The sequence below is a fragment of the Alligator mississippiensis genome, chromosome 10 (genome assembly GCF_030867095.1).
Source record: "Alligator mississippiensis isolate rAllMis1 chromosome 10, rAllMis1, whole genome shotgun sequence".
Lineage (NCBI taxonomy): Eukaryota > Metazoa > Chordata > Crocodylia > Alligatoridae > Alligator > Alligator mississippiensis.
The window spans coordinates 29,096,986-29,122,862 of NC_081833.1; positions in this window are offsets into that span (position 1 = coordinate 29,096,986).

A 25,877-nucleotide genomic window follows, 5' to 3' on the forward strand; every position below is an offset into this window, starting at 1 on the left:
ATGGGCATGCCTATCCTGCAGGGTCATAGAGCACAGCCTTGCAATCAAATCTGTTTTTCAAAGTTAGATCTTAAGTCTTTCTGTGCATGTGATGGCTAAATCCAAATAAGTTTATTTGGCTCCCCTTTACTGTACAAAAATGATTTGAGATTTGATATAATTTTTTGCTTTACTTATGTTGTAAAATTTTGTTTTATATATATATATATATATATATATATATATATATATATATATGTGTGTGTGTGTGTGTGTGTAACCCTTGCCAGCATGCTAGGCCAGGCGATATGCCAGATTCTGGATCCTCAGGGTGCCAGTAGCCTTGTGATCCCCGTCAAGCAGGTCTGCTGACTGAGGTGTCCCATGGAGATGTGTTTCCCTCACCCTCACTGCCCAAGAATTTTATTTAAGTCCAATAAACAAATGGGTTTCTTTATTATACAAAACTATATAAAGAAAATAAATGATTAATCAATAGAAGAAATATATATATATATGTAATATCAATAGTTAATAAAACCGACAACTTGAATAGAATTTACAACTGCAACAATAGATGCATAATTCTACCATGCTGGGTGGGTCCCACTTGTATCAAACAACCTCAATGATTACATTCACCTGGTTATAACACTTTAAAAGTTTTCCCCCCTATTACCCAGGTTGATTTCACTCCTGTCACACTCCTCTTCTCATAACAATAAATGGCAATACAGCTTTAACTATGATCCACCACTAGGTGGCAGAATCGAGGCTTCTGTTGCTCTTGGGAAGGTGGACTCTTTGCTCTTTCTTGATAACTCAGCAAAAACAAGTCCCTGATCAGCCACTGCAGGTAATAAGCTTCTTGTCTTTAGTTTCCTTCTGAAAAATTCACCTCCTGCAAACACCAGGGGTTAAATATCCCCTCACACACCCATGCAGATTTGGGATTCTCACAGTCTGCTCTCTCTCTCTGGGCTTTCTCTCTCCCCCAGCACCTTCACATGCAGACAGGGGATTCCCTCTGCAGGCCTCTGTTCCTGTAGTACAAGCAGTGCTAACACATAGGGGGTGCACGTGCACCCCCTGAGAGCGCTGATTTACACCCTGACACCCAGCGCTCCCTGCTTAGGCGATGGGCGGGGGGGCAGGTGGGAGCACTGGTGCCCTTCTGTGAGTGCTGGCCAGGGAGTGGGGGTGCCAGGAGAAGTGCTGCTGGCACTTCCGCTGGCACTTCCAGGAACGCTGCTGGTACTTGTGAGCACTTGCGCTTCCAGGTCAGCACGATCAGCCACGGGATCACCCCCTTCCCTGGGTCTCTGGCTGGTCACTGGAGGGGTACATGTCCCCCACGACTCAGGAGGCACCAGTCACCCATGAGTACAAGACTTTTCAGCCCAAAAAAAGCACTTCCCTGTGCAGGGCCCTGGCCAGGCAGCTTCTCCCAGCTCTCAGCTAGCTTACCAGACCCTCCCTGCTCTTTCTCTGGGTACCCGTGTCCCTGATTGCACATCTCCAACCCAGGGGAATCAACTTTTCCTGGGATGACTCAGGCTCTCCTCTGTCCTGAAGTCTGCTCCCCAGCAAGTCTCAGCTCCATTCCCTCTGCCTGGGGGGGGTGCTGAGTCTCTGCCCCTCTCTCCAGGCTGGTGTTGCTCTCCTCCAGCTTCTCTCTGTGCTGCTTTTCCCTCCCTCTACTTTTTATGGCTCCATAGTAGTCAGTCAGAGCCTGAGTTTTGCAATGGGGGCTCTGGTCACAGTTCAAATGCTGCAGTAAAAAGCATGCATTGTGCACAGCTTTACCTTCTGTTTGGAAAAGCTATAGATCTATATCTATATATATGTAACAGCTGCAAAGGCTTGCTTGGCTGCAAGCTGAGTGGGTGAGCTGTGCCTAAGAACTTTGCAAGAAAGGCAGCAAAATGTTTGCAGAGGGTGAAATAGCTTTTCCAAAAAGAAGGTGTGCTGTGCAAAGTGAATGCTTTATATTGTGTGTGTATATATATATATATATATATATACACACACACAATACACACAGACACACATACTCATTACGATAGCAGCATTGAAAATGAGCTGCAGGAGAATAAAGGCAAAGCTTTGTTCTCTAGTGCAGAAAAGTGAAACCTTTGAGCCAAGAACAATACAGTCCTGAGTAAGTGAAGAGATGAGAGAAGGCGGTAAAGAAATCACAGAATAGATGTGTGGAACAGGAGGATGGAATAAACTGCACATGCCTGCATTACAATCTAGAGGTGTTATTCCATGTTGATTTAATTGACCAATCTTTCAAGCGTCTAGCTTGGGTGTCAATAACAATGTACCTCCTGGCTGCACATCTAGGACCCTGGGTAAATATTCAAATAGATAGCCAGAGCTGAGCCCCATGCTGCTGCACCTACACTATAAGTGTCCACCTAGCTAGTTTCAACCTATCTCAAATATATCGACACAAGGTACAATGCAGAGAGACCCAAACACAAAAAGTAAATCCCTACCAACACTGATGAGTGAATTATTAGAAGATGAAACAAGGCACCAAATGAAAGAGGGTATCACAAGTACCCAACAGTTCAATATTTCCCTCAGATACACTCAAGTTAAGCGGATCATTTTGACTTAGAACTTTTCAGTTGGCAGCATAGAAAGACTAGACAATTATCTTGTAATCTAGGGCATTTGTCTAAGTCAGAAATCAGATTGACCTGGGCAGAAGATGAGGGGTTGAAGAGTGTACAGATTACATCCCAAATGATTATTAAAAGGGTTTGAGGCTCTTAAAGCTTATAAGCCAGGAGGCACAGATAACAGACATCCCTGACTACTAAATGAAAGGAGGATAGAAATTGGATAATCTGCAGCAGATGCTTTTATTTTTTTACAAGCTCACTTCTTTCAGAAGAAATCCTTCCAGGTTGGAAAGTGGCCAACCCATGCTTCTAAAGTGAACATCTGGAGACATCACACAAGGACATAGACCTGGAGCCTTTCAAGACTTTCTTACTACTATAATGAAACAAATGAGCAAGAAGAAGGGGAAAGAAGCTATTCATGAGGTTTGACAAGGAGGAGGCCCAAAATGTCAGCAGAGATTCCTGTAGTAAATATTATGCACTTCCTATCAAAAATATTTGTTAGCATTTAGGTTTACCATATTTCCAGGTCCAGAAAAGAGGACGCCTGTCATGGGGAGCGGGGGAGAGGGTGGGGGGAGGGGCGTGAAATATGATCCTACCCTGCCCGGCCCATTCTGCTGCCCCTCACTGACAAGCCACACACCCCTAGCCCTGCTGCTGCCCCTCACTCCGGACCCACTGACCCCAGAACTGTCAGTGCCCCTCACTCCCAAACAGCAGTACCCTGCTCCCACTCCTTGGAGGTGCCCTTCACTGCCAACCTGCAGCCCTCTTGTGCTGCCAATGACCTGCACACCCAACACGCAGTTACTTGTACCATCCCTCGTGCCCCTCACTCTCTACCCTCAGCCCTTGCCCTCCTGCTAGTGCCCCTCACTCCAGACCTGCAGACCCCTGCACCCCTCCCAGCCCTGCCGTGCCCCTCACCCTCAACCTTCAGCCCCCCCGCATCTCAGGCAATTGTGGAGGGAAGGGGTGGTGCTGGGGGGGGGAGGGGATGGTGCAGGGGTGGGGGGATGGTGCTCCCAGAATGTCTGTGGGTGGGTACAGGCATTCTGGGAGATTAGGGGGGGGTTAGAATGAGTTAAAAATTGCCATCCAATCTGAAGTAATTCAGGGTGGAAGAGTAGTGGGGTGATTGGAGGGGCAAGAAGATTATGGTGGGAGTTGGGGGGATCAAGGGGACAGCTGTGGTCCATGGGGGGGGTCAGGGGATCAGAGAGGGAAGTAGGAAAAGTGCAGTTCCAGGGCTGGGGCCGTGGCTGGACTTCCCCAGTCCTGGGCCTGCAGTAGGAACTGTACAAAAGTTCAGTACAGTTGGATCAGTCTAAAAATGGCCAACCCGATCTAAGTTAGGTGTAGCTTGGATGTAGGGTTACTTAGATTGGGTTGTCCATTTTAGACCCATCTAACTGTCCTGAACTTCTGTATAATTTGCACTTAGATCAACCTAACTAGTGTAAGGTCTGCTCCTGGGTGAACTAAATTAGAATAGAAGTCCATTTTTAATGTGATCTAACCTCCTCCTCACTTCCCCAAATGTCTGTGCCTGTGGGTTAGATCTAAATAAATGAAAGTTATATAGGCTACAGATGAAGCACACAGCCTCGTAGGAAATTCTCCACTCGCTTCCCCTCCCTTTGTCTCTGGCTTCCAGATTCTTCACTGCTTTGGTACAGACCACAAAGTACAATACAGTTGGAGAGGGTTGATTCAAATAGCACAGGCTGGTTGAGGGCAACCACAAAGTAAATCCTAAGTATCAGGATAGACACACCCCAAGAGAAAGGAATCAGGAATGAAGGAGTTAAAATGAACTTCAATGAGGCATCTGAAAACTGAGCCAGTCCAAGGGACTGCTGAGCCCTAGGTATTTTTTGCAAAAGCTTTGAGAAGGACAGTTCTTTTTTTCCAGAAATAATTGCAGATTGCTTTGGTTGTAATTGAATTTCAGTTGTAAAACATGCTAATTTTTGTCTTGAAGGCTAAAAAACAGCAGCTAAGAATCCAATCAACATATCGTTTAACCAGTCAACTGGATTGAAAAAACAGTAGCTAGATTAGCTTTCTAATTAAAATAGAAGGAATGAGTGAGCAAGTGAGTGAATTAATCTATCTGTGTATCTATCTGCTCCCTTCACTCATCATCAGAGCATCACAAATAAGACTATCCAGCATAACTGCCTTTTGTCAAGTGAAGGATCTGTAGCACTCCCCTCTATTGCATGCACGAGGTTGGCTCTCAGATTTATTATTCTGATGCCGATTCCTTAAAAAAAAAATCAAAAAAGAAAATGTTATTTCTTTGGCCAGTTCAAGCATTGATTATTGTAGTTGTCAGAAGAGCACCAGGAGACTAAAAAATCCCAAACAAAACCCCTTCCTCTTCTACTTTGCATTTTCAGAAAAGAGATGCCCTCAGTAATTACAAGTGGGGAAGTGCAGTAATAGGGTAAAGAGTTCCAATCTTAATGGGCACAAGTGTAATTGATTCAATTTCTCCCATGGCTCTGATTCTATACAGTTTGTCCAGAAATATCATGGCTACACTAATAATTCACCAGATGATGAGTGCTGCCCGGTATAAATGACTGTAACATCAGTGAAAGACATCTGGCCAACCTGTGCCAAACATTCTGCTGAGTGGAGAGTAGGACTGCAGTGGATTTTGGAATATGATATTAGACAATTTGGAAGCTTCTCTTTCTGCCCAGGCCCCTCTTGGAAACTCTAATTTAGGGCAACAGGTCTTTTCCCCGTTTCACATTTTTTCTTCTGTTCTTACAGTTAATCACTAAATCTTAAAACTGGGGAAAATATTTAAATAAGGTGAAATGAAAAGAGCAGAAGATTTAAGAGCTAAGTGAAAATCTTTCATGATGAGACCATAAAATGAGTCATTGTTACACCTGAACAAGACTGAATTCAAAGACCTCAGAGACTAAATAAAGTTTCCATTCAGGTTCCACATCATGGTGATGACTTTAAAACTCCACATTAAGCTAAATTATAAGGCAACAAGATGCAGATGTCTTTTTTAAAGTGCTACAAAAAGACTAACTTAGGATAACCAAGTAAAAAGGATATAACATCCAAGGGAGAGCATAGAGATTATCTAAGACTGGAAATAAAGATCTTGGAAAATTGGTGCATAAAATCTGTTCATAACTTTAGGAGAAATTCAGTGATAAACATCAATGCCTAAAAGCAGTTTGTGAGCTCAAATTCCATCACAATTATTGCTCCTTTCCTTATATTCTACAGTTCCTGTAACCAAGGTCTCTGAATACCTCATATCTCTTAATACATTTAGCCTTACAACACCTCTGTGCAATAGGAAAATGTAAGTATCACTGAAGAGATAAAAAGCAGAGCCACAGGAAGAGGCATGCATCTTGTCTGAGGCTGCATCGGAAATGTTGATAGAGCTGTGGGAAAAATTCTGCGACCAGCACCTTCTGTTCATCACAACATTATCCTTCCTGTTGTAGACCCAGATTCAGGAAAGAACTGCAATCCAGAAGAGTACTTCAGTATGGTTGTTACAGATCGGAGCCTTGCATTATCCTTCCCCTATCACAAGCCCTGTTGCTTCTGCCTCAGGCAGGAATTCATTCCTAGGGAAAGAATTTTTGAATGAAGCATGAATTAAGTAGGGCAAATATCTTATTGTCAAGCAATTTGCATCACATTTTGTAATCAATCTACAGTTGTTCTAAATAAATAGCAAAGTGCTTACAACATTAATAAAGGATATGCTTTTTAAATTGTACTTCTAGAAAGATTTATTTTTCTCTAGTACTGCCCATAAATGGATAGGGAATCACTTTCTGAATGTTAATTAATTGTATCTTATAACCCCAGCGAGGCAAATATTATTATCCTTGTTTTACAGATGGGAGAATTCAGACACAGAAAGGTTCAGTGCCTGAATTTTCTTTTTGTCTTTATAAACCATGTGATCACTTACTTAACTGAAATGACTTCAAGCAAATGAGAATGGTAGAAACAGGATACAAAATGAGAAAACACAAAATATAAGTTTATGTATTTGTTTCCTCTTATGTTGAAAATGTGCTGCAACCCATGAGCCATTTGTGGACTCTTTGACTAAGCATTTGTATATTAAATTTGGGGTGTGTAAGATGGAAATAAAACAAAATAGTTTGGGCACACTGGAATGCCAGAATTTTGTTTTTTTAAATTTTGAAATGCCAAAAATTTGCTTTATTTTATAAGCATTTCATTTTTATATGATTCCTATTTTTACATTCTTTCATGATGAGTCAGTAGAAAAATGTGTAAAATATGTACGACTACTGACAATATAAGAAGACATAAAACATGATATAACAATGTGATGTCATAAGTATAAGACTGGAAAACATCTCTGGGGCCATCATTAAGTCCAGTCCCTTGCATTCACAGGCAGTCATTAACCAAGGAATGTCTGTAATCACCACTTTAGACCTGCATACTCAAATACAGGGCACCATCCCAAAAACACAAGAACACCATAAAGTATGGCATAGATAAAAGCAGGGGAAATGAGGGTGCTGTGAGTGCCTTGCCACTGCCACAGAAGGGAAGAAGTAGTTAGCTCATGATCAGAACAGTCTGAAAAAAAACCAAAACATGCCCCATGCTACAGTGGAAGGCAACCCCCCAAAACAGTCTGTGCCAGTTTGCCTAGGGGGAAGAGTCCTTCCTAACCCTATGCTTGATGACTGATGTGGCCCTGAGTGAAAAAGCAAGGCTACTTAGCTGAGAACCACTGGCTTTTTTAAGTACCAGTAGGAGAATGTACTATGTAAGATATGGAATAATAAAAAAGAAAGAAATAGTTGAAATATTCCATTCTTTTTATACTATTGTGCTGTATTTTTAAAAATCATTAGGGGAGCTTTTCTTAGTACTGATTGAATCAACTTACATTCTTTACCAGGACAAAGTATATCCTATTTGTTGTAATAGATCAGTTGACTCTGACAATGTGTCAAATGACAACAAAGTGTCTCTAGTGTGATTCAGTCTCTATCTGCCTCCTACCAGAACTTAAAAACATCTATTTTATCACTGCCTTACCATTCCTAGAACCTTCCATGTTAATGGCTCTGTGATGTTTTCACCTCCATTTTATATCATTTCCCATAAAACTGGACAAGTGAACTTGGGAACCCTATGCTCTGAGGGCCTAATCCAAAGCTCATTGCCTTCAAAAAGCCCTGGGTTAACTTCTTACCAGCATTTTAAACAATGCTTTACATATGGATAATACAATATCCTCAGACAAAACAGCACAGCTTACTGAATCAGGACAATGTCCTCCTCACTTACACTGCTATGCTTCCACCAAGAAATTGAGAATGGTACTTTGGGTGCATCCAAATGAGCATGGATGAGCACACAGCACACACGCAGGCATTCCCCACACTACTACCTTGACTGCCACGGTGGGAACGAGGTTAGACTCTGGGAGATCGTGGGGTTAAAAAAAACCCACACCAAAAAAAAGTGGGGCAGTGCATGTAGCAGCAGCTAGGGTTACCACCTTCCCAAAAGGGGAAGAGGCTACACATGCCTGCCACCTGCCACCACCACCACCATAGATGGACAAGAGCAGAGTGAAGGGATGCCTGTTGCGAGCTCAAGGCTCCCCACCCTGCTACCTTTGCCTTGGGAACCCTGCACTGGCTGCATGCCTATGTCCGCCTGGAAGCAGCAGGGTGCACAACTCCATGCAGTTGCCACCCCTTGCTCGCCCTACTATTGCTGGGCGAGCAAGGGGTGCCTCACCATGCTGGTGCAGCCAGAATGGGGCCCAGGGGGCAGGGCAGGAGCCCCGAGCCCACAGCTGGCAGCTCGCATCCACTCCCACCTAGCACAGAAATTGGGGGGGAGGCATGTGCCCCCCACCTCCTGGGTGAGCCGTCTGTGGCTCTGTCCTGCTCCCTGCCCTGGCCCCATGCACTGCCGTGGCTGGGCAGCACCCCCAGTCCCTGCCCCACTCCCTCCCTTACTGTGGGGGCCTCAATATTGTCCCAGAGCCATGAAGTCTGGTACTGGGGCTTCAGGTTCCCAGTGAAAGACTGTCCTGCCCTTTTAGGGATGGGTGGTCACTCTAGCAGCAGGGTGCCACTGAAAACCAGAGCCTGGCCAACCAGAGCCTCACTCCAGCTACTATCCAGGGTCCCAGCTGTAGGAGCACTGTGGCTGCAGTTCCCTGAGGCCCCCAGGACCCCAGGTAAGGCTGCTGGGGCCAGCACAGTTGCTGTCCCCAGCCTCCTCTACCCGACCCAGGGTATCCTGCCATGCACCAGAGTGTGCATGGCACTGTCATTCCCCAGGGAAAAAAACAGCTGTGCTTACTTGGACGTGGCCTTTGGATTTTTCAGTACTAACACATCCCTTCTCTTTGGCACATACGCTGTGCTACCTTGAGGAATTCTTTCTATCCCAGCATGTCATTTTACACAAAAGCCCATTGAAGTTTGGCTAAGTCTGCAGTCAACCCTCCCTACTCCACCCCAAAGAGCTCAGTATTTCTTAATATGTGCAATGTGTTCCCTTCCTTCTCCCAGCCTCAGAAGGATATTAGGAGGGAAAGTTGGGTTACTAGGAAGACAGCTTAGATCAGCAATGGCCAGAATAGGAACACTGGATTAATTAATCATCTAAAAGAATGGCTTCCCATTGAATTAGTTCTCTTGGCTTGGTGGCGTGTGTAAATTTAGAATTTCATGCTGCCTTTGGCACCTTCAGGCACATTAAAGGGGGCATAGGTTACTGTAAAGAGCATGGCGCATAGAGGGGGCAGTATGCTGAAATGGGTAGGGTGCCTGGAAGGGGCAAGGATCCTGGACATGGTAAGGTCCATGGAGGAGGTAAGGGGTTATAGCTAGTGCTAGAATTCCTCCTGGGGTGCATAGGCCAGAATATAGTTTTGTCCTACTTGGAAAATGTGCTGTCCTGGTCCTTCCTGATAGTTTGGAGTGTAAGGGACAAGAGGAATCAGTGAAGTCATGTTTCTCATTAGGATCCTGGTCAATGCCTGTGCAGGAGTGCAAAGTAGTGCCCGCACAGGATCCAAACAGTATCTGTGCTAATGATATCACATGTCACAGCTCAAGTTACCCCAAGTCCTTAAAGAGCCAGCAATGCTGGCTTCTGGCTGTGCTTTACCTGTGCCTCATGTCCTCTAGGCAGCACTATAGCTACCATAACCATTCTTTACCAGGCCAGATTGAGAGTTAATACAATAATCCATCATGTGAAACGTTGTCAAAACAAGCCAGCTGAAAATCCAGATTTATGAAATCTTCTGGTTCCCCTCTATCCAGGCCAATAGTTTCTTCATTAGACAGGTAATCGTATTTGTCTGATATGATTTAGCTCTCACAAATCCAGCCTGACTCATACCTATTAAAAAGTATACCTTTTCAACACATTCAAACGTTATCCAGAAATCTTAGTTCTAAAATGTTCTTTTGCATGCAGCAGGGCTGTAATTTTCAACCTCTCTTTAGGGTCTATTATACACTTAAACAATAGTTAATGGTTGATAGTCACCTTGTATTTCTCCAGTTAAAAATATTTCTAAAAAAGTAATTATTAGTGGTCCTCTCTTTGATCCTTAATTTCATGCCTTATGCCCAGATGGGATTCACTGGCACTTGAAACCTTGTCTCCTCTTATCTAGTCAGACTAGTTCCTTAGCATCATTTCAATCAGATCTCTCCATTCATACATACAAGCAATTCTCCAGTGGTTAATATTTTGATTATCAAATACAGATATGAAAAAAAGAAACAAACTTTACATTCCTCCCCTATTTTTTTTTCATCAACTAATAATAATTTACTTTTCTGCCCATATAATAGATCGAATGACAGTTGTATTATTGTAAAACCCTTCAGTATGACGCAGGTGTTTTTACACTGAATTAGATGGTGCTGGGGAGCGTGACCATGTAGATGTGCCCCATTGACTCACTTTCACTCTGCATATACCACATGGTAAAAAAATACCTTGTGTCTGATTTATGGCATGTGCCCAGGGACTGGTCTGTATCACTTGCAGGCTCTCAGCTGGAGACATACTTACGTGAATGGAGCTGGGTGGCCATTGCAGTTCTAGCAGCAGTCAGGTGACATATTAAAAACATATAGGTTTTATACATATAGGTTGTCATCCCTACCCTGTCATATGGATGTGAAACCTGGACAACATATCCAAAACACCTGAAAGCCTTGGAATATTACCATTAGTAATGCCTCTGGAAAATCCTCCATATCAATTTGGAAGGACAGGAGAATAAATGCCAGAGTTCTGACCCTAGCAAACACCACTACCATCAAAGCTATGTTTATATAGCACCAGCTCCACTTGACAGGACACGTCATCAGGATGCCTGACAACCAGCTCACAAAACCTCCAATATTCCCACCTCACCAATGGTCACCACTCCAGAGGTGGGCAGAAGACAAGATTCAAGGACAACCTGAAGGCCAATCTGAAAATTCCAATATTCATATCAGTATCTGGGCAACCTAAGCACTGAATCTTTCCCAATGACTCCGTGAAGTATGACAAGGTATCAACCATTTTGAGCAAACTTGGTTTACTATGGAGGTGAATAGGCAAGACAGATGAAGCATGAGGGTTTGGCCAGGACGTACGTGGCAGGGCCTGTGGGTAGGCCCCGGGGGACAACTACGAGTTTAGCAGGATAGGGCCACAGGTTACTAGAACTGAGAGGGGAGATCCAAGAGACATAGTTGGAGACATAAGCCAAGGTCAGGAGCCAGGGATCATAGACCCAGTGCTGAATTTCAGGGGCGACCTAAGATCAGGGTCAGGAAAAGCCAAACCTGGGTCAGAAGTGAGGACAACCAGGGAGAGCTGTGAATGGAATGGGACATGTCATTGCTGGAACAGACTGAGGCTGTGTGAGGATGCAGGTGTATTTAAAAGGGGTGAGTGGCCCTTTTAGCAGTCAGCCAATCTGGTTGCAGAGAGCTGGGTCAGTCACATTAGGCAGGGATCAGGGGCAGGTATGGAACTGCATGCTTGGTCCAGATAGGCCTTCTTGATCAGAGTCCCTGACAGTATCCCTGACTTATGGGGCTGTCTTCCAGGTGTCCCAGGATCAGGATTTTCTAGGAAATTTTCAAAGAAAATATTGTACTAGTTCAGGGGCATGAATGTGGTTGGCCAGTTCCCAAGATCATTCTTCTGGGCCATAGTCTTCCCAGTCAATCAAGTAATGTAGCTTGCCTCAGATGCATTTGGAGTCGGGGACCTGGTTTATGATATATTCTTCATAACCTTCCACTATTACAGGTGGGGGTGTGGGTTCAAGTGGTCAGGCAAGGGGTTCTTGATGAAAGTTTTGAGTACAGATATGTGGAAAATGGGGTATACTTTCAATGTCTTTGGAAGCTGGAGCTTGAATGCAATGGGCCTTATTTGTTTCACAACCTTGAAGGGGCCCAGATATTGGTGATCCAGTTTTGCAGATGGTTTTGGGGTGTTGATATTTTTTGAGGAGAGCCAGACCTTCTCACCCACCAACATGGTGGGACCAGGCTGTAGTTGTCAGTTGGCCTGATTTTGATATGCAGTCTTAGCTTTGTCTGGATGAGACTTTAATTCTTGCTGAGCTTATTGGAGGTATAATACAAGGTCATTTATTGTGGGAGCCAGTGGGAAGATAAGCAATGTGTAAGACTGGAAAATCAAACAGCAGAACAGAAGTCCTGGATTTCAAGAATGTAGATTTTGGCAAACTCAAGGAAGTAGTTGGAGAGGCCCTCTGCAACCAGCAACTGGATGACTTGGGAGTTCAGGAATGGTTATGGCCCAAAAACAGGCCATCCCCACACAGGCAAAAAATGGGAAAGCAGCCAATGGACCTGCTTGCTTCAACAGGAATATTAGAGAGCTTTTGAAAAAGAAAAGAAGCACATAAGCAATGGAAGAATGGCTTGGCAACCAGAAAGGAATACACCTGTATCGCCAGGGCCTGCGGAAAGCCAAGGCAGAAATGGAGATTAAGCTGTCAACCTGAATAAAGACAACAAAAAGTCCTTCTACAGATACATAGCAAGCAAGAAAAAATTAAGGTTCCACTGTGGGACCCCAACTGAATACTCAGGGGCAGCCCACAGTCGATGCCTATGAAAAAAACTGAACTCCTAAATGTATACTTCACGTCGGTATTCCTGAAATCAAATGGGGGATGTTCACATGACCAGAGGCCTGGGGAATATGGGAAAGACAACAGGCTTCATGAAATCAGTCCTGAACAGGTTCAGGATCTCCTGCAACACTTGGATGTTTTCAAGTCTGCAGGGCTCAAAGGCCTGCATCCAAGAGCCCTGAAAGATCTGAGCTTATAGCAGCACCAGTGGCCAAGCTGTTTGAGGTCTCAGCTGGAGCACTGTGTCCAGTTCTGGGCACTGCACTTCAAGTAAGACATAGATAAGCTTTGGAGAGTACAAAGAAGGCCCACCCATATGGTCAAGGACATGGAGGATAGGCCCTACAAGAAGAGACTCCGGGAACTGGGCCTGTTCATTCTGAGTAAGAGAAGGCTGAGGCGTGACTTAACCACCTACAAGTATGTCAGGATCTAGGTGAGAAACTCTTCAAGATGGCATCTCAAGGGAGGACAAGGACTGATGAGCATAAGCTTATAGAGCATAAATTCGGGCTAGATATGAGAAAGAACTTTTTCCCTGTAAGGGTCAAAAGAATCTGGAACACACTCCCAGCAGAGGTGGTGCAGTCACCATCCTTGGATGTGTTCAGGATGAGGCTGGACAGGCACCTTGTTGAGCTTGTTTGAGACTAATAACTTCCTGCCCATGGCAGGGGACCAGACTTGATGATCTTACAGGTCCCTTCTCGTTCTATGATTCTGTGATGCTGGATGGAACTGAGGATGGACTCCTTAGTTAGAGAAAAAGGAGATCTGACCTGGGGAAGTATGCCAATTCCCCTAGGGGGAGCAAGGTTACTCAATTATCCTGATTAAAATTTAGAAAAACATCTGAGGTATTTCTTAAGGGTCTAGTTTATGTACTCTGTTTGACCATTAGTCTGAGAAGGATACATGGATGAATGGAGAGGTTCCACAACCAGGGTCTTACAGTAGTTCCCTGAATGAAGTTCTTAGGCTGGAGAATGGTAGAAGGTGGTGATGGGTCTAGAGCACAGGGCTCATCCTTACAGAATAGGACATATGCCTTCTGTTTTTTTGGGTCCTGGGTAATATGTGATTATGAAATTGAAATGGGAAGAGTAGACTGCCCGTGAATTAAGTTTCTGGCTTGTCTGGAGGTATTCCAAATTCTTATGGTCTGTTGTTACCTGAATGGGGTGTTGGGCCTCCAACAGAAGATACTGCCACTACTTGAAGGCTGTCTTGATTGCAAAGAGTTCTCAATCCCAAATGTTGTAATTCCTTTTGGAGGGAGTCAAGGCCCAGTAATAAAAGGCACAAGTGGGCAACTTGTTTGGGGTATCTGAAGCCTGAGTCAGGATAGCCCCTATGGCGCTGCTTGAGGAATCAGATTCTACTATAAATAGTTTTTTGGGGTCTGGGTGTGCCAGGACAGGTGCAGAGTTGAAAGTCCTATTTAATGTCTCAAAGGCTGTTTCAACTTCTGGATACCATTTCTACAGTACCCCTTTCTTAGGAAGAGTGATCAGTGGGGCTACTTGGTATGAGAACCCTTTGATAAAACATCTATCAAAGTTAGCAACATCCATGAACCATTGGACCCCTTTAATGTTGTGTGGTGCCACCCATTCAGTAATGGCAATTAATTAACGGGGGTCCATTGTTAGGCATTTGGTGGAAATGATATAACCCAAGGATTCAATTGAGGTCTGATCAAACTGACATTTTTCTAGCTCAACGTATAGGTGATTCTTTCACAGCAGGAGCAGGACCTGATCCACATGTTCTGAATGCTGGGTGAGATCATCAAAGAAATCCAAAATATAGTCCAGATAAATGACAACAAATCAGTCCAACATATCTCAAAATACATTGTTAGCAAAGTGTTGGAATGTAGCATGGGCATTGCAGACCCAGAAGGGTATAATCAGATATTCAAAATGCACATAGAGGGACTGAAATGTGGTCTTTCCACTCAGCCCCCTCTTATATATGGATTAGATTGTAGGTCCCTCACAGATCCAGCTTTGAAAAAAATGTTGGCCTGTTAGAGCCTTCCAAATAATTCATTCGTTCATGACAAGAATGAGGCTTTAAGAAGAGGCTTGATGCCTACCTGGCTGGGGTCATGTGAGCCCTGTCTTCCTCTTGCCCAGGCAGGGGGTCGGACTTGAAGAGCTACAAGGTCCCTTCCGACCCTACTTCTATGATTCTATGAAAATGGGTAATTATTATGAACTGTTATCCTATTTAAGCCTCTGTACTCAACACGGGGACAAAGAGAGCTGTTTTTCTTGGCCATGAAGAATACTGGGACCCCAGCTGAGGACGTAGAAGTCCTGATGAACCCCCTTACAGAGATTCTCTGTAATATACAGCTTAAGCACCTTGAGGTCTGGCTTGGAGAGTGAATAAATGCACCTGAATAGAATCTGTGCCCCTGGCACATGATTGGTGGGGCAGTCATAAGGGCAGTTCTGTGGAAGTTAGTCTGCTTCTTTCTTATCCAATATATTGGCCAAATCCCAGTATTTGCCAAGGAGAGATGGGTCAGGGTCTGGAAAATAAGTACTTTCTGCTAAGGCAGGTGGTGAATCTTCTATGGTTGGTGCAAACAACCTAATATCTTTGGCCCTGCTTCTGGCCTGTGTACTGGCTGGAGAAATCCCCTCTAAACAAGAGCACAAGCAGTAAGGTGAGTTCCCCTAACCTCTACACAATGTCCAGGTTGTAGAGGAATAACCAAGTGCTTCACGGTATAACCAAAAAGTAAGGGGAATGGATGAGATCAAAACAAAGAGATTCTTGGTGATCACTAACTGAAACTCCTAGTAGGACTGTCTCATTGGTGATGGGGCCTGAAGACAGCAGGGATCTGTCTACAGTTTCTATTTCTTCAGGGTTGTGTTTTGGCCTTCCTGGTATCTGGTTGTTCTCCAAGGATTGAGTCCATGAAATTACCAGAAGCTCCTGTGTTTAGGAGGGCTGGAACAAAGATGTCCACCCCAGATGTGAAGGGTGATTAGCAAGGGCGAGGCTTGGAGTTTGGTGATATTCAAGAGTTTACCGGAAATTAGAGGGACTGGCTGACTGGAATATAGCAGGAACACTGCAGAGCCACAGCAATGCCCCTCTACTGAGGCCAAGTCAGGGAGTTTCCCAAAGAGGAGGCATTCATTTGTCCTGCATGAGATGTACCCCTGGTTGCTCATTCCTTTACTTGGGCATATCTGGGCAACATTCCTGGACTTCTCTAGAGGCCCTGGATGCAATGATGACCCTTCTTCTCTGGGGGGGAGCCATTCCTTAGCTACATCTATCTGCATGATCTCCACTGGGGACAACAATGGTTCTTCCAAGGGCCTAGCTGACTCCAAAGGCCAAGTTTCAGCCCAACCCTCTTGCTATGTCTTGTACAGATGGTCATCAATATGGATACTGAGGTCAATGAGTCCGTTCAGAGTAATTGGGAGCCATACCCAGGCCAACTTATTTTTAATGTGGCCCTGAAGCTCCTGGCAGAAGTGGAAATGTTCCACTGCCTTGTTCTACTCTGTGTCAGCTACCAAACATCTAAACTTGGCTGTTGAACTTGACACCATGTAATACCTCTCAATGAGGGCCTGGAGAGCTTGGTTCACAATATAAACCTGATGTGGGTCATCAAAGATTTTGCCATGACTTGGATAAAGTTTCAAGGTTGTAAGAAGAGGGTTTGCTGATTCCTTATGTGGGGAAGTCCAGGTAAGGGTGTCACCAGTCAATAGTTTCATTGTTTCATAGTTTCATAGTTGCTAGGGTCGGAAGGGACCTAATCAGATCATCAAGTCTGATCCCCTGCCTTGGGCAGGAAAGAATGCGGAGGTCAAACGACCCCAGCTAGGTGAATATCTAGCCTCCTTTTAAAGACCCCAGGGTAGGAGCGTGCACCATTTCCCTTGGAACTTGATTCCAGCTCCTGGCCACCCTGACTGTGAAGTAAAGCCTCCTGATGTGTAGCCTGAATCTACTCTCAGTCAACTTATGGCCATTTTTCCTTGTTACTTCCGGTAGTGCTCAGGGGAACAGGGACTCTCTCATTGCTTGCTGGTCCCCCTTGGCCAGTGTGTAGATGGCCACCGGATCCCCTCTCAGTCTTCTCTTGTGGCGGCTGAACAGGTTCAGGTGCCATAGCCTCTCACCGTAGGACCTACCCTGCTGCCCCCTGACTGATGATCAGTCATACCTTGGCCATATCTGACAGATAGGTTCTGAACAGAGATGAAAAGCAAGGCAGCAGGTGTATTTAAAAGGGGTGAGTGGCACTTTCAGCAGCCAGTCTTGTTGCAGAGAACTGGGTCAGCCACATTAGCCAGGGATCAGGGGCAGGTGTGGCAATTCACATGCTTAGCCTAGGGCTGCTTGATCGGAGTCCCAGACATAAAGGAAAAGAGCTGTGACTTGACATCAACAGGATCTATTCCTCCTTCTGGAACTGTATGACATGTCTGCAGTTGAACAACGCAATCTCAGATTGGCTTATTCAGTTATCTCCAGACTCATGGATGACTTCCCTAGCTACTAGAAGACTGTGGTTCTCATATCAAGGGAATGGTGACAAATATGATGACAACAGGTTTTATGCAGTGCTTTCTAACAGGAGATCAAATTTTTTTACAAAGGAGGTTGGGGAATGGAAGCATATACAGGGGAAAGACATAGTCAGCATCACCCAACAGTTGAGCAGCAGAGCCTGAAGAAAAAACTCAGGTCTCCTAAATTCCAAGTCAATGCTTGAACTACTAGACAATGTTGCCTGGGAACATTAAAGACTATATCTGAGACAGGTGCCGTATTGTGTGAGGTGCTGCACACACACAAAATCCCTGCTCCAGAGGGATCAGGAAATGAAATAAATCTAAAATTAAATCAGAAATCTGAAATGAAACTGGAATGAGAGGCAAACAAAGGGAGGGCAGATGGTGAAAGAGAATACTGAAAAAGTGCCAAAAAAGCTGCAGAGGCATCTACTGCATGACTTGATGCTGTCAAAAGAATCCAAATCATTTAAGTTTTATTTAAAAGCATATAACTAGCTCTCCTTGCCTAAACAAACCATCACAGGGTTGTGATTTATTATACAATATTGTGCAGGGGTTTGAAGGAGAAGTTGGATTATTATGGATATTTTTAAGTGTAATTAGCAACTTATTCTTCCTTCACCCAATGTTAAAGTTTAATGTTAAGTTTTACTGTCAAGCCACATGAACTGACTTGTTGAAGTTGAGCCAATTTATATCTGCAGGCTGTCTTGCTAATGAAGACTGCTAATCTATTAAGATAATTATATTCTTCATTTTAGCAAATTTGGCCTTTCAAAAGTGTAATTTGCTTTTATTTTTAATCAAAATCTTCCCAGCACTTGAACTTTTGATGTTTAGGCAAATGTTACAGTGAATAACAAAGTAGCAAATGGATTGGGAGGATGATTCAGTGGTGAGAGTGCAAATATGGAAGTTAGTAAGTCTGATTGGAGCACTTGTAGCATCCCTTGGTACTCAGCTAGCTTTGTTTTCTTGTTACCTGCTTCAGGGAAGCGTGGAGGGTGTCCTTTGCTGAGATCTTCAAGAAAAACAGATTTTTTTTCCTTTCTCAGAGACAGTTCAAGACTCCTTTCCCTGTCCATTTCTGTTTGATTTGTTTGGCAGTCTTGGTTGGAATCTGTTTTGCTGAATTCTTGCTCTGGGTGTTTGACCCAGGGAATGCTTTGTTCACTTGTTTTGTTTTTTTCATGCTCTCTCTGGCTTATGCTCAGGCTTCTTTGTATGAAGTGAGAAAATTGATAAGTACATACCACGGATGTTTGTATAGGAGTGCATCTGCCGTGCCAATACCTAGTTTCCCTGAGCAGCATTTCCCTTTCCCAACTTCTCAGGAGTTTGCTGTTTTCACAGCTTTTGGGTTTTCTATGGCTTCTTCCATGACTTGGGGAATGAAATTCAGCTACTCTGACCTCCTGATGCAAACTCCAAATGTACTCTCATTTCCCTTACCACAATCCTTACAATATAACATTGGCTTCTCCTGGACTATCCTCTTCCTCCTGGAGCAGATGACTGGTTTAGACCCACCCAGGTAGCTTCCTGTCAATGCTCCCTCCTCTAATGAAACATAACTCGTGGCAATTTATCCTTGCCTACCTTTAGGAATGACAATATCTTAAGTGACAGCTCTTTGGTCTGTTAGTCACCCCTGTTGTCAGCTCATCTCTACAAAAATGTTAAAAATGGCAAGGCTTAATCATGTTCCAGTACACCATCTGATCAGATCTATCTGCAGACACTGCTGGAGTATTGTATGCTTGAAGATACAGGCTATTTCACCATTTGACACCTGAATGCTACTTGTGTGTCTGTATCTACCTGTGCAGCTATGTTTGCCATTTTGAGAATGCTCAGAAGGCTCAAGGAAAAAAAAAGGATTCTGGGTTCTCACCTCACTCGCTGTAGTGCTCCTGGGGTTTAAGGAATGTGGTCTCACAGTCAACATACCAGTGTAGCTCCCAGGTTGCATCCAGTTATGCATGCTTCCAGAAACAGATTCTGGATTTTACAGAAAGGGAGGGGGAGTGCAGTTGTAACATCTGGTGCTGCAGGGAAGGCTGCTTCCAGCCTCTTCCCCACTTTTCCCTCCCCCGCTCACCAAGGTGGGCAGGCAGCACTGCAGGAGCAGCATCTGGGGACTTAAGTCCTGAAGAAGGTATGAGTTCTGCCCTCCCTTCCTCTTCATGCTCAGGGCATGTTCCCTTCCCTGCCTGGCACTGCCAGGGGGAGGGGGAGTGCCTGTCTGCCCATTCCAGATGAGCTGTGCAGAGGTTGTGCTCACCCGGAACCATGGCAGTGGTGAGCAAGTATGTTCCTCCTCCCTGCACCTACTTCTGGGCTCTCAGGGAACACCTGGTGGAAGCAGGCAGGGAGAGGGAATGCACATGTCCACTGCCAGCACTGCTGCCGTGGTCCTGAGTGCAGCTCCCACACAGCCCAGATGGAGTGGGCAGGAGCTCCCTCCATCCCAGAACAGTGGCAGTGGTAGGCTGGAGAGAGGAAAATGAAGAGGGAGTAGAGGGCAGGAAAGGTGATATGATTTTGAGCATGAAAAAGAGTAGGGGGATTTTTACCTTCTTTGGGACTTAAAACCCAAAAAGAGTAAAAAAAAAAAAAAAAAAGGAGCAAGGGTGGGGGGGGGGGGAAGGGGGCAGGGCGTGTCTTTGGCCCTGCTCCTGTGTACTTCTGTTTCTTGAGTGGGGTTTGCTGCCATAGACCATTGATTAATTTCTGCTTGTCTTGAGATTGGCTATGTTGGTGGCTCATTTTAGACTGCCTGGCACTAGTGAGATTCATAGACACATTCAGGATCTCTTGAACTTCATAAGCTCCAGGTTGGACACACACACCAGGAAGTGGAGGCATATTTTTTTTGTTATGCATAAGGTCAGTTCAGGCAGGTTAAGAATTCTTCCCATTAAGCCTCCAATAAGTCTCATTAACGGTATCTGTATGGCTCATTCCCAGAGGCCATTGCCTTTTTAGAGTAGGCTGCTATTCTTAGTTTGTGGTTGCTATACATAAAACACAATTCCTGAAACAACTGTCACTCAAAGTGTTGTATGCACTGGGTATACAGTACATTAAAACAAGCAGGATCCTTGTTAGGGAACAAGGCAACATGCCATGTTTATTGGAAATATAAACAGCATTAAAACATCACACAGATATACACACACACAAACAAACAGTTCTGCAGATGTTAATATGTTACTAGTTTTTAGTTGCTCAAGTCAACTTACTGACCAGCTAAAGTGAGCAAAACAGACGGGAGCCAGGCCTTCTGTCGGACATATAATATGTTCCTGGATGTTGTGTAGAACAGACCCAGCTCCTTGCTGCTAAGTCTCTCCTCTTTATAGGGGGCACCAGGTCTTTGTCCAAACTCACAGTACTTTTCCATTATGACATGTGGTCAGGCTCATCCATCACTGTCCTTAGGTGATGCTTTTCAATCACTCTATTTACCACATTCCTCCGTTATCACTGCTGTGGGCTGTATCCGGCACAAAGGGAGTCTTTTAGCCTTGAAGTGTTGCAGACCTTGCCTTTAATCTTGTTTCCTTGCCTGGTACAGAATTGCCTCTTTGGCCTTTTCCCAGCACAGTTCACCATTTGGTAACTTGTTTGTGGACACAACATACAGTACTTTCTCAGTCACTCTGCATTCATTCATCCATGCATTCTAAATGTTAGAAAAAAGTTATTATTTTGAACAACAAGCTTAATTTATAACAACTCTAGGCTCCTATAAAATAAAATTTAAGCTAAGTCATATAAAAAGCTAAGCTAAGCAAGTAAAATGAATATAATTAATATAAAATGAATACCAGGTAGCTTAAAAGAAAATCAGTCCAGGCCTGAGAAAAAGACATGTCTTAATCAAGTGAACACTGATGTGGTTTTAGGGTTGGACAAAGAAGCATAAAGTCTTCTGTCATAACTCTGTGGTCTCGCTGAAGAATATGGGGGTAAAACTTTTCCACAGTGATTCATCATTGTTGAGATGTACATTGCACTATTCTGACTTGACTTCACCTCCTAGTGGTCAATGCCACAAGCTCCAGGGACACTGGTCTTTATTCACTGAGGTGCCCCACACCCTGCTTGTTCTATCAGTGCATACCTAACTCTTGTCACACCAATCTTGTACGGACTTGCTCTTCAAGGCAGCATGATCTTGGTGACTTTCTGGTTAGTCCCAGAACAGCTGACCCTGCATACCAAACTTCCCACATTTTCTTGCAACTGCATCATCACCTCAGTAGATAGCTTCCTGGGATGATAGGTTAGAGGCAGAAATGTCTTTGGCAAGTTACAAGACAGTCTTCCTCCTCCAGCTATGATAGACACAGGACTTGGATGTATAATATATATACATTGGGATAAAAACCTTTACATTGGTGTAAAAAAAAGTGACATAAATCTTTATACCAGCATAACTTATTCAAATTTGGTGTAGAATTACCCCAGGAAAACTAGAGGTAGGACTATGCCAATGAAAACTACATCAGTTGTAAATATGGTGAAGTCACAGCTGCCTTATGGTAGCTGTTTGCTATAGGTCAGGGTTACCTGTGGCCCCCTACTGTTCTGGCTGCAGCAGCAACTGGGGTATCTAGGCTTTCTTCCTGCCTTCTTTAGATGCAGCACAGTGGAGCTCCTGTATAGTGTAGCAGTGGGGGAAGGATGGGGGGAAGGGAGATTGCCTGAACTGTAGTGGTCCAGGAGGGCCCTTTACTTACACTGTTGTGGCCTGCATGGTGTGTGGCCCCTGCTGGTATGGCTCATGTGCAGTGTGGCTTAAAAGCTGGACAGCCCTGCTGTAGGTACAGTAGTGGGGAGGCTGCCCACTCACGCAGTCTGGCGGGGGTGGGGGGTGCTCCTTGTGTAGCAGTGGCCCCTTGGCTCATACTATTGCAGCCTGTGTGGTTTGTGGTCCCAGATGGTGTGTCCTGTATGTGGTGTACCCCTGGTTGCTTATTCGTTGAACAGCCCTGTTGTAGGTAAACAGCCTATTCCTTGTTCCACCACTGTAACAGCACCTTTGCCAAGCAGCTACTTACCTACCTGCTCATCTTTTGATTCCCACTTCTAGTATAATTTGTATTAGTGGGCACAACTTAATTAATGACACAGATGTAAATATGTAGTGTGTTCCATCTCCTCAGAGTCACCAAGGATACTTTATATACACACAGAAGCATGTTTCAACAGGAACAAAGCACAGTGATGAACTGAAAGACAGAACATTGTGGAGAGGTGAAAATGTCAGCGAAGTCAGAGAATGAACACAGTGGGGCTGTAGGATTTTAGAAGCATGGATAGAAAATACAATGTGATTCAACCTTTAAAATGCAAACTGCTGCATCTGCAGAATAAATATCCAAATCACAGATGGTCTGCTGCAGGGAGAATGATAACTTGGAAGGAAATCTAAGGGGACACTGGGTAATATGGTGACAAACAATGCCAACATCATTCTAAACTCTTTCTGTAGAGGAATGGTGTCATGTATCTGGAAGGCAACAGTTCCTATCTTTGTGGCTCTGGCAAGAATCAATCTGGAATACATTGGACATCTCATTACCAGATACTGACAAACTAGAGAGAGCTCAGAGCACAGCAAAAAAAGTAGTTAGGTCTCTGGGAGATTTGGCTGAGGAATAGAGATGGAAAGATCTAAATACATTTAGTTTGGACAAGAGATGATTCAAGGAAGAGGTACTGACAGATGGGGGAATCAGTCCCAAGAAGAAAGGAATCCTGTGGGTTGATGAAGATCCGATTCATGAGAAGTAATGGGAGAAGAGTAAATAAAGAAAATCTCAAGCTAATAAGAAGGGTAACATTCTTGTGGTGCAACATAATGCTTGGACAGGATAACAATCTTGGTAATTTTTTTAAGGAACACAAGGGCTAGACATCAGGAAAAGCATTCTGGGTTGAAGATGACCAGTGTGTGGAATCATCTCCCAAAGTAAGGGCTGGGAGATCCACCACCTGGGACATTTAGAGCTACAGTAGACAAAACACTAGCAAATGAATCATTGGGACCAGCCCTACCCAGATGCTCATAGATGGACCGTGTGAGCTCGTAGGGCATGTCTAGCTCTCAGTTCCATGACACTATGAAATGACTCTGCATTTTAACATGCAGATGTCTCCGACAGACTGTTGTACACCAAGGAATTCATGTTATGCAAGCAGGCTTCTTGGGTTAGAAATGTAATTTACACATAAAGAACTAATATTTTGTCTGTACAAATTATCATCAGGGAAAGTGATAAAACATCTGGGATGCCTGCTGAATAATGGCAGGAGAATACCTGGATCTCTAGGGATCACATTGAACAGATGTGGCAGAAGAACAATCTGTAAATAGGATGATAGTAATCAATGTCTTGTTATTCCGCATGACAGTGGCAGACTGATTGTAATCAGAAAATTTGGGTGAACAGCAGGAAAACAAAAACCAATTACATCCCCAAGTGAAAAAATCAACCAGGATGTGGGCACAAAGCTGACCAGCGAGCAAGTTAACAGAAGACCTCTACACACAATTGTTCCTTGATCACTGCTGCCATTCACAGATTGCACTAACTGCTCTTTGCCCTCTTAGAACCAGAGGCCAATCACATCTAGGAAATTCTACTTTTCAGCTGCTGCATCAAATTTGATGAATCCTGAGCGGAGGAGAGACTGGCAGGAGGAACCCAAAAGGATTCTCTCTCCAGGAAGGTTGCTCCTAGGTTAGAACAGACCTTGACTAGGGCTCAGGGCTGACTAGGTTCTGTGGGTGTTTATACATGGGCTCTGGGAGTGGGGAACACTTTAATTAGAGTGGTTCCAGGAACCACTCTAATTAACGTGCCTGGAGTGTCTTGTGTATCAGTGTCTCTGTGCTGCAAAATGGTTGTAGTGATGCTTTAACTAAAGCTCATGAAACGATCTTTAGCTAAAGCACCTCCACTGCCATTTTTCAGTGTGGGGATGCTGATACATGAGATGCTGGAGTCTGCTGGAGCATGGTAATTACCATGCTCCAGCAGACTTAATTGAGTCTGCTCCAATGCACTGTAATTACAGTGCATTGGAGCAGCCTTGTGGCACATGTATAGGCACTAATGTCTCACTCTGTTCTAATCTTCCTGAGGACTCTGAGCTTTGTATGAGCTATGTGTGCTTTAGCTCCTTCTCTGTAAAAATGGGTAGTGCTTTCATATCTGATGAGGCCCTTGGGAGAGGCATTCAAAAAGTCACTGAGCCTTTGTAAGCCTTAGTTCCTATTTGTATGGTAGGAAGAATAACTCTGTCCTGCTTCCCGAGATGGTGTGAGAGGATTGTGAGGTGATTACATACTATAGTGACACTAGATACTACAGTATGTCACTATAGTGACACTAGACGCTATAGTGACATACGATAGCAACACTAGATAAATGCCATAGGTGGGAGGTCTGCAGCTACTAGGCTGACTGCAGTTATACAAGCAGATAGACAGGTGTTAAGGGGAATGTCAGGCTTTACTGTGTTCCTTTGCAGGAGTCCATATAGCATTGGGACTGGGGTAAGATTAAGGAGCATCTCATTACTTTGTCTTTGCTGTGGAAAAAGGTAAAAAGTCAGCAATCTAATACAATTCAGCATGAATTATATATATAGCTGTACTTGTACAAAGATTGGTTCTTCTGTAAAAAATCTGTCAGCCTGTGTTTATAAATATCAGTCCCTACCTGAGAAGTGGCTGTATCTCTCCTCTCACAAACACAATAAGAAGGCTATTCTGGCACCAGCTGGTTTTCCTTTGCTCTACTGGGAACTCCCAGAAATGCTAGGATTTCCCATAATTTCTTATTACCTTATCCTCTTCATTGCAGTGAGATGAATTTCTCTTGGAGGGGGGACTCTCCATCTGCCAGTTTAACCAGAGCCCTTCTCTTTAAATAACTAGAAAGTGGAAGAATTCAAATTTTTTGTTTCCTGGGAAACCTGCAATTTTGATTTTTCTTTTATTCCAAAATTAAACGGAAACAAAATATTTCAATTTTTGCCTAAATTGAAACTCCCAAACAGTGTTCCCTCTAAGCTGTGCAGCTTGCACAGTTGTGCAGATGTGCTCATACTGTACTGCCAGGCATGCCTGTGGGGCCCTGCATGCCATGCAGCTTAGAAGGAATGCAGCTCCCAAATTGTTACAGTTTGATTTTTTTTTCTAAAATCAATATGTTATGTTCTGCTTTTGGCTTTGTTTTGTATATTGCAAACTAAAAAAATGACTTTAAAAAGTCACAAAGGAAAACCTATGGCAGAATCCTATTTCATTTTACATATCCAAAAGACACTAACTCAGCTGCAGCAGTGCTATTTTTGGCACTTGTGCATAGTTTATGTTCGTATTCCTCATGCACTGTAGATCTACAAGCATCTGAACTGCTACTCTGCATGCACACTAGGCTGCACTCTAGACAGGCAGATAATACACAA